This window comes from Tamandua tetradactyla, chromosome X (assembly GCF_023851605.1).
Source record: "Tamandua tetradactyla isolate mTamTet1 chromosome X, mTamTet1.pri, whole genome shotgun sequence".
NCBI lineage: Eukaryota > Metazoa > Chordata > Mammalia > Pilosa > Myrmecophagidae > Tamandua > Tamandua tetradactyla.
Genome location: NC_135353.1, coordinates 135,724,183 through 135,739,878, shown reverse-complemented (window position 1 = coordinate 135,739,878; position 15,696 = coordinate 135,724,183). Strand labels below are relative to the sequence as shown.

The 15,696-nt window shown below is 37.6% G+C and overlaps 1 pseudogene; it reads right to left on the bottom strand.

Annotated features, from left to right (window-relative positions):
- Nucleotides 1-2,377: 2,377 nt before the first annotated feature.
- LOC143672095 (V-type proton ATPase subunit D pseudogene) lies at nt 2,378-3,858 on the bottom strand (annotated as a pseudogene).
- Between the last annotated feature and the right edge of the window lie 11,838 nt (nt 3,859-15,696).

The window sequence follows — 15,696 nt, the reverse complement described above, 5'->3', positions numbered from 1 at the left end:
ATTACTGGAGGGAAGGGTGCAGTAATTGAGGCTAATTTGCTTATTTCTTTTCCTGAAAGTAATGCTTCCTCTGCACCAGTGTCCCAAAGATGTAGTAACCAATTTAACAGGGCTTCTTAAGGCTTTTGTCTGGTTTGATTCCCAATTTCACATAATTCAGCAGTGGTATAGCCCACATGTAACTAAGATCTTTCAGTCAGGAGAGGGTGCTGGGGCAGCCACAGTAGCAGTGGCACCCTTAGCATTACCCTCCCTCACTGGGGAGTGAGGGTGCTGAATATGTACTGAGTTAATTTTTTGTTGGAACAGAGGATGCAAAAGCTTCCTTTCTTCATTTTCAGTATCCCAGTCAGATACTGGGTCCCGTATTTTATGGTCCCAGTCAGGGGAAGTCAGGATATGCCTCACTTGCCCCTTGGGCAGTCTACACCCTCTTATTCTAGCATATCAGCATGCCAATATTTCTAAACTCTCATCTACATGACGGAGCCTTTCATTCAATGCATGCTTTAAATCTGCTTAGACTATGTATACATCCTTTTCTAACTTAAGTTCTTCTTTTTAGTGGTGAACAGCAGCTTTAGCAGTCAGGACCTCTTCTGTAGCAGAATTTGCAGCTCCTAATTGGGGCCATGTGATGGCTGCAGCTGCCTGACAGCTCTCTTTTTTCTTATGAAATCCTACCTGTCCAGCAGTCTGCTGCAGGAGTACTAACAGTCCAGCCAGGGAGTTCTGGGCATCCCTATACTCCCTTGGCAGGCCCCACTCACTTAGGAGGGTAGTCACCCTTTCCCACATGGATGTTGCAGTCCACCCCGGGATTTCTCCTGAGTCTCCCTTCCTAGTATTCATGCCTTTTATGGCTGGTGACTCTCTGGTCTCCTGGCTGGCTTGCCAAATGTTCCAACCCAACTTAGCCCCAAGACCAAAGAACAGGCCTGGCATGGAGTTACCCATTAATTTAATTAGGGACTTATGAACAGGAGAAGATTCTTCCCAATGTTGACCAGTTGGAAAATGGAAGTCGATGTTCCATACAAAAGAGAGAGAGTTGAGTGCCACAGGAGCAGCTTATGAAAGTTTGTCCACAGGGTGTGACAACAGAGTTTCAGCAGGGTTTTGTGAGATTTGATTAGGGTAGGACAGTTTTACTGGCACTCTTTCGCCTGAAAAGAATAAAGGCATCTATTTACCTTTAATGCCTGTCCCAGTCATGTAGGCAGCTGCATGCAGTGAGGAGGAGGCAGCGTCTGAGCCCTGGGTCCTCATAGAACCCTTTACATAAATACAAAATCATTCTCTTTTTTACACTTTAAAAACTAAGCTTTATTATTTTATAGCAAATGTTAAATGTTTGCTAAATTATGTAATGCTTTTAAAAGTCTGTGATATCAAGTAAGTAGAATACTAATAAGGCTACTGTCATAGCTTCACCAACCAAAAAACTGTCCCATCACCATGTCAAAAATGCCTGGAACTGCTTGCAAGAATGATTGCGTAATCATGGATGGCTCACGCCCAATCAAACAGTAATAAAAAGTCACCTACTGATGTGGCCACACAAATGCCTCTTCATATGTGAAAAACAACAAGTTTTTAAATGCTTATAAAACAATGAAAAGACACCTATTACATACTCTAAAATGGGAATTATTTTCCTTAGATTAGAAAACAAATAAGCATTATGACCCTCTTAACTCATACCCACAATTTCTTACATTTCTGCAGAGAAAACTCTGGATGACAAGACCATGTGCTGATCTGAGTATAAGAACAAGACTGTTATTTTTAGCAGTAAATTAATAATTAAAAAGGAATACATTTTAAATCACTTTACTCTGTTTATGCCATAGTCATATTTAAATTGGCAGAACTCCCATGACAAATGAGACTAGAAACCTGTCACGCAAGGAAAAATAAGTGAAGGTTTTCATAAAGCTTGAGGAGAGAAGTACCACGGTAATAAAAGGATGACTGCCACAATCTCAGACAACAATATCAGTGTTTGCAAGTGAGTGCCACAAAGGGTACATACACAGTTGTTGGTCTGAGACCACTCATGTTTCCTAAGCCTTATTTTTTAATATGCTTGTTAAGCAGACCACCTGTAGCATGGATGTAAATGGAGTAGGGTGACACTTCTGCTTAGTAAATTCTACAAGTTCCTGGGCAAGTTCTACATATCTCTATTATCTGTGATAATGTTTGCTGAAATGTGATTCTGCAAAAGTAATCCCATAAACTGATGTTCAGGGAAACTTTACCACCAGTGAAACTCTTAGACCAAAAAATACATAGCCACACATACCATTCTTATGCACCGTGAATTAAAATGGAGCCAGTATTAGGGCTTCTGAAAGGACCAGAGCCAGAAAGATTATCCAAACAGAAGATTCTCATCTTTCTTTTCAGCCAGAAGATTAGCAGCCTCCATCAACTCCCCAGCTGCTCTCTGCTGCTCCAAAACCTTCTGATTTTTCCTTGAGAATCTTTTTCTTCTCCTGTATTTTCTTTAACTTATAGAACTCTTCTCGCTCTCTTGTAACGAAGAAATCAAGATTTAAGGGATGATTGTGATTAGTGACTCGTTATATAAATATTCCTTTTTGCTTTCTGGAATATTGGAGTAGACAGGGAAATACCTGAAATCTCTGAATTGTAATCCAACTGCTGCCTTGATATCTGATAATGATTGTATAGCTTTTATCTTCTGCCCCTGTGATTGTAAAAACCTTGTGACTAACCTTCATCTGTACTTAGGTATCCAGTTTTTCAACTTTAGAGTCTTGTAATCATTAAAGATAGCCCCAATGGCTGTTAATGAAGAGTCTTGGGTCCACCTGGAACTAACCAATTCCAAGTCCCAAATTATCTTGATGACTGAAACTGGATTTAACCTAAGTGGGCCCATCTGACATGCATAGTAGCTTAGTCTTTAACCTACAAGTCACCTATACACCATTCTGCCATATTCATTCATACATTCGGTGACTAAGTATATAATCAATCTGTGTATGCTCGGTAATTAGATCACCTCTAATTACATCATCTGGGACCACTGTACTCATTATCCGAAACCCTGCTCATCTGTTCTCTAATAAAACTACCTGAATTACTGCAGTTTGGGGAGACAGATTTTGGATTGTTAGGCTGTCTGCTCTCCTATTACATGTGTAGTAATAAACTCTTCGTCTCTTTGAAATTCTGGTGTTTCAAAAATTGGTCATGGAGCATGTCAGGTAAAAGAATCCATGGCCTTTGTCAGGTAACACTCTCACATCCAGCTCTGTGATGATTTAAGCAAGGGTACATTCAATCCAAGGAATGATGACGTGTTCAATGGCATTTACACACCTGCTGGTTATCTTAATAGCTTCATCCAGAGTAACAAAGAAAGTCTACAGCAAACCTAGTTGCAGCAATAATTCCACTGCTTTGGCATAATTTCTCTTTAACTTAGCCAGCTGTTCCCCACCTCTGGCTAAACCAGTCAGTTCATAACTGTCAGCTCCTTCACTGGTAATGTTTGAACACTGGCAAGGAAACGCCTGCTACATTATCTTTCTTTGCACAAATCTTCACTTGGGGCTTTATTTACATTTTGGATAACTGTGGTGCTGAAGTCCCCAGCTGTGCACTTGTCCTTAGCAAGTAAAAAGGCAGCTCCTCTCATCAATGCACCCATCAACATTTTAGTCTCTATTATCTTCTTTAGGATTGTGGAAATCAAAGAGTCAAGGCATTAGATTTTTTCTTCAGGAGGTTTCAACCTGTCTGTGCTCCTTTTAATCAAGACTTCATGATGATGGTCTATGCCATTCGCAAGGGAAAGATCTCAATTTGGTCTTCGCCCGACATTCTGACCATGAGGGTCCGGGCCAGGCAATCGTGGCTGCAATAATTCCCTGTGATTGTTATTTTCTTAAGAAAGATTGTGATTCCTCCTCAGTTTACCTTGCTAACTGTAGCTCTCTCTGTTTTCAAAATACATATTTGAATATATTTTAAATGTATATTTCACATTGATTTCTGTTACTCCCTGTATTTGCTTTCTATTGCTGGCAAAACAAATTACCACAAATTTAGCAACTTAAAGCAACACAAATGTGTCCTCTCACAGTTCTGTAGATCAGAAGTCTGGGTTGGCTCAGCTGGCTTGTCTGCCCTGGGTCCCACCAGTCCAAAATCAAGATAAGGCCTGAACTATTATCTGTAGCAGGATAGGGGAGTACTGTGGAGAATTCTCTTCTAGGCTCATTCATGTTGTTGGCAGAATTCAATTCCATGCAATTGTGGGTCTGAGGTCCCCATTTCCTTTTTGGCTATCTGCTAAGAGTTGTTCTCAGCTTCTAGATACTACCTATATTCCCTGGTTTGTGGTCCTCTTCATCTTCAAAGCCAGCAACAGTGTAACTGAGAAGTTAGGATTTAGGGGATGATTATGATTACTGAATCATTATACAGATATTTCTTTTTACTTTCTGGTATATTTGACAGAGGGAAATACCTGAAATCTCTGAATGTAATCTGGTTGATTTGATCTCTGATAATGATTGTATAGCCTTTATTTTGTGTCCTTGTGATTGTAAACAGTGTGCTTATACTCACAAAGGCAACCTCCTAATGCTAATGGAGGAACATGAATCAGCTCAGAACTAACCATCGACTTGTTCTTGCTACCTTGGTTTCAGTACAGTTTCACTCCTTTACATTTCTAAATTGTTTCTGCCTCTATTGAGATAGTAACTCCATCTCCCTTCCTTTTTGCCTATACTTGCTATTGAAATGGTACTGACTCTATCTTCCCTTGTTTGTGTCCATGAAACCTGGAGCTTCTTAGACTCTTGGCAGATTTTTAGGCTGATAGGCCATTTGATCTCCTGCTTCATGCCTAGTAATAAGCTCTCTCTCTCTTTGAAAGCCCAGTATCATGGATTGGCTATTATGTGTATCAGACAGAGAACCCACTTTTTTCTGGTATCAACAGGTCTACTCCCTGTCATGTTTTAATATCTTTGACCTCTCTGCTAAATCTGCTTTCCTCTTCTGCTTTTCAGGGCTCCTTTGAATACACTGAACCCACACAGATAATCTAGGACAATCTTCCTAATTTAAGGTTAACTGCTTAACAACTTTAATTACATCTGAAGTATCTACATTACTGTTTGATTGAATAACCAGGAAATGAGAATCTTGGTGGGGGATACCTTTAGAATTCTGCCTAATACACTCCCCCTATTTATGAACATTTATACCTGAATTGCTTTCCAAATATTCATTATCAGCCACTTGGTATTTCTATATTCGTGAGTTTGGGGTCCTCCCTGCCTTGAAGTTCCCCAAATTATGTACAGGTGGTGAAAGGGATAGGTGGAATTTGGGGTTGTACTTAAGGAATAAAAGAGAACCAACAAAACTAATATGATAAGAACTGAGGTGTGAGAGTCTCCAGCTTCTGACTGGTATTCATACCCTGTATTCCTTCTTATTAGCAGAACATTCAGTAAATAGCAAAATCATATTGCAAAAATAAATGTCCAAATCCCTTATTTCCAAGGTACGGTACAGGGATAGGATGACATGCACAGAGTTCAGGAAATTTCAGCACAAGAGCATAATTATCAAAATGGTTCACCCTAGAAATGAAGGGGGGTGGTATTTGCAAAACTGAGAACTGCAAGATGTAAATTTCAGCAGAGTGAGTATGGGTGAGGATGCTGTAACTGCTGCAGTAACTCCTCCCTCGAGCCAGGATTAACCGAAGGCAGTGATCCTCCAACTGTGGCCCCAGGACCAACCCGATCAGCATCATCTGGGAAAGTTGTTAGAAATGTAAATTCCAGGGCCCCAGCCCAGATTTATTGAATTAGAACCCTTGGAGTGGGGCCCAGCCATTTGTGTTTTAATTTACTTTTCCATTGATTCTGCTGCAGGCTAAAGGAATACAAAAGTAATTTCAAGGGGATCCCAAAACGTGCATGATTTAATCGCAGTTTCCTCTATGGATAATGAAGAGAATGGAAGCACAAACTTAATCTCTAGTGGGGCACCCCTCTGTTAGACCAGCACATTGCAGAATTAACTGAATGAGACACATTACCTGAAATTGAGAGGTAAGCATATAAATTTAAATGTCCAAGAGATGCTGAATTGCCTTTCATACATACTGTGTTGGTGATTTTCTAAAGAGATTCTGGGCACAGAAATCTTTACTGTAGAAGTTTATAAATAAGACTCAAGACCCTAATGTCAAATTTGACAATTTTCTCTAGAACAAGGGTTTCCATTGCCCAGAATTTCTGGGACATTTTTCAAACTATTATTATGGCTCAAACATGAGTACTTGCCCGTCATGCACAGAGTCAATCAGTAGACACCGGGATTTTGAGAAAAGAAAAAAAGTTATTTACAAAGGCTAGCCTTATGAAAACAGGAGGGCAGTTTTCAAATCTGTCTCCCTCTTCAGGAGAAATTTTCTGTGTTTTTTAGCATTCAAACAAAGGCATGTAGGCTTAGGATAATGAGCAAGGTGGTCAGTTCTGGGCTGACTCATGTTACTTCATTTATAATCAGTAAGTAGGAGCACCAGATTTCAGAGGGTTACATGCAAGGGCACCTGACTTCAGGGTTGCAAAACAAGATTAGGGGATAAAAGCAGGACAGTCATGAGTTGTCTTGTTATTGTCCAGTTACATGGTACAGTTTCAAAACATAGCCTCAGCAGAACAAGGCATATGGGTTACAGTTCAGTGAGCATGATTTTTGCTATTATAATTAGGCAAAGTTTTCTCCTAGTTCAACTTTTCTTTTAATTGTGTATGTCTTTGTGGTTAAAGCCAATTAAGCCTGGTCTAGCTGGAGCTGTTAAAAACAAGAATTTATCTATGGGGTGGGTAGGTGGGGATTTTGGAGATTGGAGAAATGAGAAATGGAAACTTTTGCAACCTAGTCAGGAAGAATGTTGCTTTTCAAAGTGTTCAACTTGTGTGCGTGTGGGAGATATGAAAAATGGGTCAGAAGCCATGACAATTCCCTAGGGTATACTTGTAATGGGGCAGAAAAATGGAATTGTTTTGCTTGCAGTTGAAGGTATTCGTGAGTTCCTACTTATAGTTAGGTTCAGGTGTAAACTTGGCCAGGTGAATGTGCCTAGTTCTGTTGCTGGGGACATGAGCAATGGTACGTGAACCTCACCTCATCTGTTGCTCATTACATCTGCACATAGGCTAAGAGACATGCCTGCTGTAATGAATGATGTTTGATTTAACTGGCTGGTGCTTAAATGAGAGAGCTCAACATAGCACAGCCCAAGCAGCTCAGCATACTTTATCTCAGTGCTCGCAGCTCAGCCCAGACCTTTGGAGATGCAGAAAGAAATCACCCTGGGGAAAGTTGTTGGAATCCAGAGGCCTGGAGAGAAGGCCAGCAGAGATCGCCCTGTGTCTTCCCACATAAGAAAGAACCTCAGTTGAAAGTTAGCTGCCTTTCCTCTGAAGAACTAATGAAATAAATCCCCTTTTATTAAAAGCCAATCTGTCTCTGGTATGATGCATTCTGGCAGTTAGCAAACTAGAATACTACTTGTTCTTTGAGGGGCCGGTTTTCCTGAGTTTCAATGCTTAACTAGTATAGGAGTAATCAGGAGACTTTAAGTTTCTGAAAAATAACTTAATAAAGAAATTGAAAATTATATGTTTAAATAAAAGAACTAGAAGAAGAGTATGACTGTCCTATTGGGGAAATAGCTTTTCATAGATTCCCAGATAGAGATGTTGATTTCATGTAGCTAGGTAGCTTGCTTATGGTGTCTGGATGTCCTCAGGGCTGTTAGGAGTATAAGAAAATTAAATTTAGCTTTCACACAAGATGGCGCAGGAAAGGGCTGCAGGGCAGCTCAAAGCAGTGTTGCAGGCAGGGAAGGCGAGAGCCTCTGTAAGCCTAGAATTGGCGCCAAATAGGTAGAAACAAGTTTAAATAAGTAATGGCCAGCGTCATTGAAATATAAAGCATAATCAAAAGCGGAAACCTCCAGGGGGAAATTTGAATTAGTTAGACTATTCTGATAGGCTGTAACCCCTGGAGTTTCCAATCAGTGGAGATTTTACAGGAGAGGGACCTGCATGCTAGGCTTAGGTATGAGATCTGTGGCATTCTATTGCTTGGTGTGCCAGCCACCATTTTTCAGCTGGGTGCCCATTCTTGCAAGATTATGAATAAATTATTTTCTTCTCCACAATCAGATGAGTGTTTATTCTCTTTCAGGTATGGCTTTCTTTCTAACAGGAGCAATTTTTCTTGAGGCTTTGTATACAATGGCAGTTTGTGATATCTGGCCAAGACTTGCTTAAAAGTAGACTTTTTAGAGTGACTTCTCAACTCTATTTGAAATCACTTAGTCATAGAAACTCTATTTTATTTAACATTTCCCTCTTTTGATTAAGATCTCTTTCCAAAACATTGCTCATCAACATTTGGTATTAGTCTCAAGGAGCTAGGAACACTCATCCCTGGGAGCTATGTCCCACAGTTAGGGAATTTGTTTGTAGAGTTTGGCTTAGAGAGAGGCCACATTGAATAACAAGGAAGTTTTCCAGAGCAATCTCTTAGGTGTTAATCATAGTTAGGCTTAGTATTGTCTTTACAGAAATAAGGTTTGTAAGTGCAAGCTTCAAGATTGAGGGTTTGGTTGATTGGCATATTTCTTTTATGAAGCAAGATTCAAATATTTTAGAGTTTATTTTAATAGGTTTCTGTATTAGTTTAATGAGGATAATTTGCTTTCTAACAGGAGTCTTATATTTAGATGTTATAAAGATTTTTTTATTATAGTTTCAATAAGGTTGAGAGAACAGCAGGAATTCCCCAGGTAGGGAAGTTTACAGTTCTATGCTTTCCTTCCCTAGTCCCAAAACATTTTAAAATGCATCAAGGTATTACATCAAGATGAACAGAATACTATGACTTCACTTTTTATTTTAGGTTCTATGTTAAATAAAGTTGAGTTAGGTCATTCAACTAACTGACTAAAGAAGTTAAATCAGATAGTGTATCATAGACTATTCAGATTTTGGATAACATAAATCTTTCCTCCTTGTTTTCAGATAGAAATTAAAGTTTTAATTTCTGATATTCAAAAAGAGAAAGTGAAAAACAATTGAGACCTTGTTTGTAAGTTCTGACAGAAGTCACATTTGTTTCTGGGCTTTAGTTGTCATTTCTAAATTTATGAATGCTCTTTACCTTGAATTCTGATTCACTTTAGTTCTAGTCAGATCAATCTTATTTATGCGCTTAACTGAGGTCTGATCTCTTCTTCAGTTTCTTCAACAGTTGCTATATGGAGTCATTTTTTTAAGAATTAATGCTGCTTCTTCAGCACCTTCATAGCTGAAAAACTCCAACTCTGAGTCTCAGGTGTCACACAGATACCCACAGCTCCAGGGAGCTACCAGGTTACACACAAAGAACAAAACAGCTCAGAATTTAGAAGTAACTAAAGCCCAGAAACAAGTGAGACTGCTGCAAGAACTTACAAACTAGGTCCCAGTTCTTTTTTTTTTCTTTTTTTTTTTGAGTATCAGAATTTATTTTTTCTAATATATGCAATTATGACTGAAAAATTCTCTCTAAACCTGACTCGTGTGTTTTAGTTTGCCAGGATTGCTATGACAAATACTGCAGGCTGCTTGGCTTAAACAACAGGAATTTATTGACTTATAGTTCTGGAATCTGAAATCAAGATACTGGCAAGGCCATGCTTTCTCAGAAATCTGTAGTTTTCTGATGGTGGCTTATGTGCCTCTGTCACATGGCAGTCTTTCTTCTTTGTTCTCCTCCTGTGGCTTCTACTTTCATGTCCAAATTTCCTTTGCTTTTAAGGACTCTAGTTATATAGGATTAAAGCCACCCTGATTTAATTTGGCCTCATCTTAATAGCATCTTTGAAGATCCTATTCACAGATGACTTGAAAAGGTCTTGTAGATGACATGATTCAATTCCCAATAGGCTGAATACTATGTGATATGTGATTTTTTTTAAACAAATTATATTTTACCTTTTTTGCATGGGCAGACACCAGGAATCGAACCTGGGTCTCTGGCATGGCAGGCAAGAATTCTGCCACGGAGCCACCGTCGCACCACCCTAAACAAATTATATTTTAGTGGCTATGTACTAACTTGACTATCCTGAAAGCAGAACCCAAAGGTGAACTTTCTATTTGGGGATAAGTTAGGATTTACAGAAAAGTTTCAATGGAGAGAACTTAAAATGCCATTTAATTCTTTCATAGAGATGAAGAGACAAAAGAATTATAATTCCAAAATGGGACGGAGGCAGTATACATTAGGGTCTTGGCAGCAGCCAGAATGGACTATTTTGTGGCCAAAAAAGTGGTCTGTGGGGACTCTAAAGTTGGGACATATACTAAGTTGGAATGAGGGTACTGAACTATCTGTATAAACCAAGGAGACAGGACAAACACCTTTAGGGGGTCTGTGTGGTGTGTCCATGTTTCTCTTGGAAAGACTGGTCTTAACTACTTGAGGTAATTGCTGTTGCTGAGCTTTTTGTTGTTTTTGCTGATTATACTTGTATTTTGCTTTCTTGAGTTTTGCTCTGTGATTCTTGAACCAAATTTGCAGCACTGTTGGATATATACCCATTTTAAAGGTCATTTCTTTTTGAAGATCAGGGTTTAGGTACGGGTACTTAATGAACAAGATGTCCAGATCTTCAGAAGTACCATCACTAGCCTCACCGGCAGGAGGATACCTAATTGGCATACTTCCTGTTGTGATGGGAGAGGAGCACTTTTAGGAAGAACCTCTGAGTCTGTCATCTTCTACTCTTGGTCGGTTCAGGTGTTCAGATCTGGTGAGAAGAAGGTCCCATTCTTTTAGAGCATTTTCTAAATGAAGCAATTTCCAGAAATAAAAGTATTTCAGTATTTGACAATTAATTTAAATTGAGGTTATTACCTATAGACCATAGCAGAAGTCTCATCCTATTTCACCTTTACACTTTTATTAGGGTTATGTTAATTAACAGACAGAACATAGTTTCTGGACTTGCCTTGCTTCCTTTTTAAAGTCTCTTTTGTTGAAGATGAAGCTCTGATCAGTTGCTGACTGCAAGCACTTGCAAAGAAACATCTGAGTAAAACAATGTAACTGACAAGGAAATTTGGTTGTTTTGTGACATATGACATCTTTAAAACTGACTAACAATTCTATACTGCTGCCTAATATCATGCAAATCAGTCTCAGGACATAACAGAGACAGTGAGAACATTGTTAAACCTCTAGGAATTTTATGTAACCTTTAAATATTTATATGAGTAATATTTCATCAATACACATTCAACTATCAGAAGGTTAGAAAATTCTTTTTAATTTGACAACATTTCCTATATAATTCATAACATATTAAATGAACTTTTAACTATTTTTAGCACTTCTCCTTTTACAAGGTGAAAGAATAAACCTCTGATTCTCCAGGGGCCACCTGGAAAATCTCAAAGACAGTTTGAAATAAAAGAAATTCTTTAGGGTTTGATATTGAGTTGAAAATCTTGTTAACCAGGAAAAGGGTCACTGTGAAACAATATTTAGTTCTTTATTTTAATTAAAATTAAGAAAAGGTTCAGTTTTTTTAAGTGAGAAGACTTGTTTTTTAAGATAAAGGATGATAAGGTTAACATAAACATTAAATCAGTGAAGATATTTTTTCTCTTAACTAAGGACATGGTAAAGTTAAAATATAAGAAGTTATTCTGATAAAATGTAAACTTTCTACATTTTACATTGATTATTCAGGATAAAAAAAACCTTATAATCTCTTATTAAAGCAGTCCAATAATTCAAGAAAACTTTGTCACTTTAATTGAGAGAAAACCAAATTTTAGTTTTGCATAAGTATATTATTTGATACTAAGGTTTTTGAAACTTTATATAAAGATAGACTCATCAAATCTTTCCCCCAACTTTGACCACAAGAAATAACTTTCCTTTTCTGTGAACTTTCTGCAACGTTTTAGATATAGAAAGTTCAGGTCCTGTTCTACAATTTCCTTTTTCTCATTCTGTAATGAGTTATTTTTTTTAGGACAAAATTACTTTCTTTTTCTTTAATAAAAAACACACCCTGTGTTCCTTAAATACTTATGTTACAAAAGTGATTTTGGAAAATGTTTGCAAGCAAATATCTTGCAACATACAAGTACTTTCAAAATCAAACTTGCCAAGACCAGCTCATTTGACCAGTAAAATCTATAAATTTAGGGAGATGATACATAAGTAAAACAAAATTGTATGCTTGTATTGTACTTATCCTATAGGGGATAGTTTTCAAACTATTGCATTTTTCAATTTACTATTTTATCAGTATTTCAGTGAGATATATTATAAAACATTTACAAGTACACATTTCTGAAATAATTTTCTGGAGATAAGTAAGGAGGGCTTGCTATTAGGGCCAAATCATGATTTAATTGCAGGTTTAAAAAAGCAGCCAGCATTTTTCTATTTTTTAATAGACTTATCTGGTTTAAATATTACTAAACTTTAACAACATCAATTCTATAAATATAGTTATCCAAGTCTAATTACAATTAACATGGAAACAGAAGAGATAACAAAAACAACGTATTTTACAAAAACTTTTTACTAAACTTTTTACTATTTATTTTCTAAAGAACATAGTGAAACTATGCAAATGATATTATGAAACATGTTTTATACAAGCAGATTCCTCCAAATACTTAAAACGCCTTGGTCAATGTGTAGCCTAGAAGCTAAGAGCTAACAAAATCTAGAAATTAAGAATTAACAAAGGATTACGGTTACTTAATCATTATATACATGTTATTTCTTTCTATATTGTAGAATAGCCAAACGTTAATGCCTCAAATTAATAAAACTCAACTAGTCTCACCATTGTTTATACCTACTATTATAATGGTTATTTTAGCCTAGTGTCAGCCCTGTTTATATTTGATATTGCAAAGGTAACAACTCCAACTCCCCTTGTTTGAATCTGTAAAAACCTTGAACTCCTTCGACACAGGGAGACAGATTTTTGGGTCAATAGGCCATCTGATCTCCTGGTTCACGCATAGCAATAAATTCTTTCTCTCTTTGAAACCCTGGCATCATGGATTGACTGTTACACACATTGGGTGAAAAAAAAACCATATTCGTTTGGCATCAAATGCACTTTTGAAACAGTAATATATAAAATTTTAACAAGGATTAATGGCACATGTATTATACGCCCCCCCAAAACAATGTATAGTATATGATTTAATTTTATATGAATAATGAAATTCATGAAGGTATTTTATCTCTACAGTTTTATTAAATCCTTTGTGATTAGGTATACATATAAATTTAATTCATACAGAGTTTGGAGAGAAGTTTTTCTTAAGTGAATTGCTTTTATTTATGAGGACATAAGTAATAAGCATTTAAAATTTTTGTTTTATATTATACCGATTCCTATTACAAGATTCTCAGAGTACAGTGCATCGAAAGACACTTTGTTTTCTTAGAGGGCAAAGAGCATGGGATGCTGCTGTTTGCAAGAAGGTTTAGGAAGTTTGTTCTCCAATGTCCAGGTTCTTTACAATAATTAAAAGTACTAGTGTCCTGAACACTGGTGCCTAGAGGGTTTAGGGTTGGCAGAAATGGTCTTGTTTGGGCTTATTTAGCTGCAGTTTTAGCTCTAGAGGACTTCTTTTTCCAAATAGTTTTATCTATTTAGATTTCTGCATGACATTCACCAGCAGTCCTCTAAATTAACTGGCAAAGGTTTGAGTATCCATGTTCATAAGTCTGAATGATAAGACTGAATTCTTTATAAGATCCACTGAGTCTTCAGTAGGATTTAGGAAATGTTATCATTATAGAAGGGCAATTAGCTGAGCCAGGACACAGAGGAAGAAGACAGGAGGATTTTGAAGAGCACCAGCAGCTCAGCTTCCCTAATTTCTATGACTCCAAGAGTACTACTTCATATATACATATATAAACACACACTTATTTATCTTTAAGCTTAATAAGGGGAGAGGGGAGAAGCTATTGATTGGATGTGAAATAAACATTGAGATTCCCCAAAATGCCACATCCCATTTCTTAAGAATTTTTATTTGTTAATTTGGTATCAGTATCCAGAGATAGGAAAATAAACATCAATCAAACAGACAGAAACAAATGGAAGTTAGACACAAAACACAGAAATGTAAAATTCACTAGTTTGAACCATAATTTTGCACACTTGTTTTTTTGCAAATTCTTATTCTGATACAAAGACATATAAGATTGTACACATGGGGGGACATGACATCTGGGTCTGAAAGTTTCCCTGGCAACACTGTATATGACTCGCAGCAATATGCCTGGCCTTGGCACCTTGGGATCAACAATGCCTTTCCCACCAAAAGGGGGAAAAGAATTGTAACAAATAAGGTATCAGTGTCTGCGAGAGTTCAAATAGAGTTGAGAGGCTACGGTTATACTATTTATTATGGTTTGCCAAACCCTAATTAAAACCATCCCTGCCAATCCTAAAGAACACCTAGGGCTTTATCTGAGACTCTACAAAGGTTCCATGCACTATGATTACTTTCCAGAAATCTACAACCTCCAGATGAGTTCCTAGCCCAGATAAGTCCTGAAATGAAGAGGGGCCAACATTTCCAGAACATCAACTAGTATCATCCCCCTATCCCACCTTATCAACAGCCCTTTCCAACATGGAAAAGTTAGAATGAACATAGCTCAAATTCCCCTAAAGATTGGGAGAAAGATCAAAGGAGAAGATGGAGTTATAACAGAGAAGATAAGATTTAACAAATGAGCATGACCGCCAAGTCATTATACTGATATTTCTTTTAGTCTCCAGTGTCTTGGAGCAGCCAGAAGGAAACACCTAAAATTGTGGAACTGTAACCCATACCAAACTCTGAAATCTGTTCTACAACTAATTGTTGTGGTGTGCTTTGAAATGTATTGCTTTTTTGTATATATGTTATTTTTCACAGTAAAAAAACAAAGTAATGAACAGCAAAAGGCCCCAAGTCCAGAGCCCTAGGAGAGGGTCCATTCAGGCTCTCTCAATAAGCTGTGACATCAGGGGCAATTCCTAGCTTCTTTAAGCCTCATTTGCTCCATCTGTAAAATGCTCTCAAGGTCCCTTTCCAGTTCTTAGCCTTTGAATTTCATGCCTGACTCCTTGTCACATCCTGAAGACCTGTGACATCTTCAGCATAAATCATGGAGATTTGACATATGTCCACGTAGACCAGGGGCTAATGAGGAGTTAATGATTCACTTGTCTGCTGTCAGAGTTGATAAGGAAAATCATTCTCATTCACCCCACAGCACCACCCACTGAGAAATATATCTCTAAGAGGCTATGCCAGAATCCTCTTTGTGAGGGTTAGGCATGGTTCCAGGGCCAACAGCCAGTGACCCCCAGGCCCAGCCAGGCACCCACTTCTAGAAGCAAGTGTGTCTGATTGGTCTGCCCTTGTCAAAAAACTGCTTCCATCCCACCAAAAAAAAAAAGTAAAAGATTGTACACAAGGGAATGCTTCCCAATTTCTTCTCTTTATAATACAAGTCTAATTGCAATATAATATTTCTGATACAGAATCATTCTCAGGAGATTTCACTCTTGATTTTAAATTATATTGG